This window comes from Lipotes vexillifer, unplaced genomic scaffold, assembly GCF_000442215.2.
Source record: "Lipotes vexillifer unplaced genomic scaffold, Lipotes_vexillifer_v1.1 scaffold1231, whole genome shotgun sequence".
NCBI classification, from domain to species: domain Eukaryota; kingdom Metazoa; phylum Chordata; class Mammalia; order Artiodactyla; family Lipotidae; genus Lipotes; species Lipotes vexillifer.
The window spans coordinates 365,056-369,912 of record NW_006798220.1 but is presented as its reverse complement, the minus strand read 5'-3'; positions in this window follow the sequence as shown (position 1 = coordinate 369,912).

Sequence of the window (4,857 nt, the reverse complement as noted above, 5' to 3'; positions counted from 1 at the left end):
GGAAAGAGGTGGGGCAGGGACCTGGGGCAGCTCAGGGGCTGAGGTGGTCGGGAGGCCGGGAACAAACAGCAGATCTGGACATTCTTACCAGGGCAGAGATTCCATAGGTAACCTGCTGGGCCCCACCTTGTGGTAGAAGTGACAGGGGTTCTTTCCTACAGCTCATATAATAGACAGTCCCTCAGAGGAGCTGTAGGCGGGACACACAAGGAGCCAGCCCCATGCCTGCGGCATCCTTTTGCACCCCCAGTTTGTGCCCCTGACCACTTCATGGACTCACCCTTGCATTCAGCAAACTTTTATTGAGCACCTTCTGGGTGCCAGGGGCCCAGCAAAGTCCTTTGGATACACTGACATAGAAACAGAAGACACAGACCTGCTACCACGGCAGAGCTCCCAGACGACACAAGGAAGGTACTTTCAGATGGTGACATTTTAACCAGAACCCAATAATAGGATGTGGAGTGATTAGGGAAAGGTGCCTTTCTGTAAGATACTCAGCTAGGACCGTGGGAAGAGGTGACAGGTGAGCTGAAATCAGGGGGATCCTGCTGGAATTCACCAGAGCAAGAGGGTCCTGAGGACCTGGGGACTGGACCCCACTGTACCCAGAGCCGACCCAGTACAGTCAATGGGAAGGAAATCAGAACAATGATGGCATCCAGGTGTGCACGTTTACCTGCACCAGGAACTCTGCTGAGCACTTTGTAAGCATCATTTCATTTAGTCCCTAAGAACCAGGCAAGGTAAGAGCTGCCAGTATCTATTTTCCAGACGAGATGAGGAGTCACACAGGGGTTAACGTTGTGCTGCTGGATGGTGAACCCTGAGACAGGGCTGCGTGAGGAGTGAGGGTTTCTCAGCCTCGGCGCTGCTGACATCGAGGGCTGGACGATACTCCCTGGGGTGCTGTGCTGTGTTGTAGGACATCCAGCAGCAGCCCTGGCCTCCACCCACTAGATGCCAGTAACCACCAGCCATGACAACAAGAACGACTCCAGACGTCACTTGATGTCCCGTAGGGAAGGGGGGACCATCCCACTGGTTGAGAAGCACTGTTTAAACCAATGCAGCGTGTGCATCAGCCCCTGGCCAGGGTGAATGGGAGAGCCGAGACTTTATTTAAAGGCCTCAGAAGTTGGGGGAGAAAGGAATTTGGCAGCGGGCAGATCCCTTGTGTTAGGGCATGTGAGTCTGTGGTGTCTACAACGCACCTGTGCAAAGATTTCTGGAGGTTTGGGGCTGGACTGGTGTGACAAGCTCTAAAACAAGATGTCAAGGGAGTAGGTGGTGATCCCCCCTGAAAAGGAGGGTGCAAATCCGAGCTGTGAGCAGCGGCCAGAGGAAGGGAAGAGGCACGTGCCAGCAGCTCTGGCCAGAGACCAGGAGGAGAAAGAAGGCCTCAGGAAAAACAAAGCTGCCCCAGTAGAGAAGGAGGGCAGCACAGGGCGGCATCCCAATGGACAGGAGAAGGAAGTGTACAAATGACAAGTTGAATGTGACCAAAATGCCAGGAATATAAACGCAGATTTGATAGCAAGAGAGACTAGCTTCAGCGAGTATTGACTTAACAGACACGTGCTAATAAATATCTGTGACCGTGTGGTCTTAGATTCAGCTCCTAGTATACAAAGTGTCAAGTGCCTGAGCTGATCTGTGCAGCTCAAGGCGAATGGCAAGAAGAGCTCATAGCAGCCTCCTTGAGAGCTCTTCTCTAAAAGCACCTGCTTTCCTTGCTGTCAGGAGCCCTGGTGCTCGGAGGAAGGGGATGCACCACCTGACCAGCCAGCACTTGGTTCCCTTAGGAAGAATGACCAAGCCCACAGTCCACAGCCTAGGTCACTCTCCCTGAGTGTTTTCTCTCCATGTAAAAGCTGAAGCAACTATTTCTTTGCTGGATGATTTTCCTGGAAACTAGAGTCACCGTTTTCCTTACCCCTCTCCCCTCGTGGAAGCTCTGGGAACATTTTACCTTTCTTCTCAGAACCCATTGCTATTTATTCCTTCCAACCAAGTGTTACAAAAACAGTTTCCTCCAGCTGTATTTACTGTGCTCACAAGCCGTTGCTTGGACTGGGAAAATCTGAACCTGCGAATTCACTTTGCAAAGCATTCGGATGTAATAGTTAAAATGTTCCTGTCTCAAATGAAAATGTTTAGCTTAAATAAGAGAATAAGGCTGGCAGAATATCCACACGATATTCACTGCCTGGTCTTTCAGTGGAGAAGCCACTGTTGGTACAAGTTGGTCCCCCTGGCAGGATGATGTGTGATTAGGGAGTGCTAAGGACCGCTGATGTCAGAGGAAATCTTTCTGTTGGAAGAAGAGGTGTGGCTTGGGCCCTTCTCGGTGGTTCTGGAACGCTGCAGCTCTGTCTGCCATGCCTGCCCCACTAAATCAGGGCAAACACGGCCAAATGAATATGTTGCAATCATATCCCTATTATTTTTCTGTATCTCCAATTTATTCAGGGCACACGAGAGATATTTAACAATTACTTAGCAGCCTTCTTTACGAGAGGATGAATAGAGATAACGCTGGAAAAGATTATTGAGAGCAGAATATTGAATTAACTGTGCATGGGAGCTAGCCCATGAATAATGCATCTCCCCACCTCAGGTAACGGCCCCTCCCGAGCCCGCGACGCCAGGCTGCTTGGCTGAGTACAGACAGGGGGGCTGGGGGACATGGTGACATTTGGCCCTCCCCATTTTGCAGAAGGTGCAGAGCTCCACATGGAACTCACCATGCCAATGAAGCTGCATGTCAACCTTGGTGCCTTTCTGCAGAGTATGTTTAATTTCTGCATGGCTGTGGACAGTAATCAGTAATGAAGTCATTAAATGCAGGGGGGTGGAGAGAGAGCTATCTGCCAACCTCCTCCACTGAATTCAGGTGCTTTGGCACATCTCTAATTAATATTGGGAGGCTTCAGCTCCAATTGACAAAGCACTCCATCCCCATGACGCGCAGTCAAGAGCGCTCCAGGGCAGAGCTAATACAGTGAGCGGGGTAATGGCTTGGATAATTCCAATAAAGATTTCCAGTTATACTAGATTCCGGAGGTTAACCGGAGCTACCCAGAGAAGGAGCCCACTCTGGGTGTGTGCCCGAGGTCTCCTAGACCTACAGAGAGATGTGACAGTCATGTGACCGTGGCTGAGTGATTTGCCTGGAGTCCAAGGATGCCACCTTAGATCCCTGGGACTCAGGACCCCCCTTATGAAAGGGATGGTGTCTCCCTCTGAGCTCCGAGATCTTCAGCACAAAATATTCCCAGCTGAATTCACTCTAGGGAATAGCAAATAGACTCATCATGTCTATGGAGAAATGGGGCTTCCCTGGTGGCGCAGTGGTTGGGAGTCCACCTGCCGGTGCAGGGGACGCAGGGTCGTGCCCCGGTTCGGGAGGGTCCCGCATGCCGCGGAGCAGCTGGGCCCGTGAGCCGTGGCCGCTGGGCCTGCGCGTCCGGAGCCTGTGCTCTGCGACGGGAGAGGCCACAACAGTGAGAGGCCCGCGTACCGCAAAAGGGTGGCCAGGTAATTCCCCAAGGGGACTATATTGTTTTATTTTCCACTCATTTAGAAATTTGGAGGAAACATTTTAACATTTGCTGATTATCCCACTTTTTCCCTGAAGAACCAAGCTTGAATACATTAATTTCAGATTTGTATCTAAGAACTAAACATCTCACGTGTGAACGGGGAAGTATGTGGTGGGAGGTGGAGAGGGAGAGGGCTAGCAATGTTTTGGCTACTGTAGCTTCAGAAAAGCATTTCTATTTGGCTGACTGGGAGAGAGGCAGGGAGAGGTGAGGGAGGAGGTCCCTGCAGGATGTCTGTCGGGGGAGGAGGTTGCTTCCCCCCAAGGATGTCTGCGAAGTGCACAGAGGCTCTCCGTCCACCAGGGGTCGCTCTCCAACACCAGCCCGTTTTTCCATCCACAGGCATCCTGCCTCCATGACCAGCTAACCCGCTCACCTGCCCACAGACATGAGGTAGACACCTGCCCAGGTAAGGACTTAACTCTTGGTGAAGACCAAATATGGGGTTTTCTCTGTCTCTTTGCTCTGTTAGTCGTTTTTCAAAAGGCCAATCACCACCTAACTCACCAAAAAAAACTCCCAGTTTTTCTATAAATTGCCCATCCATATGGTTTTCGGCGATGGCCAAGATGGAAGTCATTTGCTCGCAATGTCTCACTCTGCACTGTGAATATGGGAGCTGGCAGCTGCACCTCTGCACCCTTGGACAATCCACAGAACCCAGTACAACCCCCATTTGAGCTGCAAACTGCAGTTAGGCCAAGTGGCCTTAAAAATCTCTATCAAGGCATATTAATGAATTGCACGCAGCTTTCATATCCACGTTATTTTCACTGGAGGGACAGCCATTAGTCAATTATTTAACAAGCAGTTCTTAAAATTTATTTCACAAAAGACTTGTCATATTTCTACATCTTAGAAAGCAAAGACTGCTTTTAAAAAAGGTTATAATGGAAAAAAATAACATTGCCAGGTCTAGGAGGTTTCTCTTATTGCCTAAAACAGTTCAACAAAATAGTTTCTGGTGGTTATAAATAAAGTTATACAGAATCATTTGTACTAAAAGGCAAGAGTCTTCTCTCACCAACCCTCCCACCCCCGCCCTACACCACTCTCCTAGGGAGGCCCTAATAAGAGTTTGGTCTGCAAGTTTTTAAGAGCAAAGTTGGAAAAGTTATACTTTTGTCAGAAGAAAAGAAGTGGCCTTAATAAGGTATTTTAAAATTTAATATAGTAACCAAGAAAGCAAGTAATAACACAAGAGAAAGGAAATCTTGATAAAATTATCCCAACGAACACGACCACAGCAGGA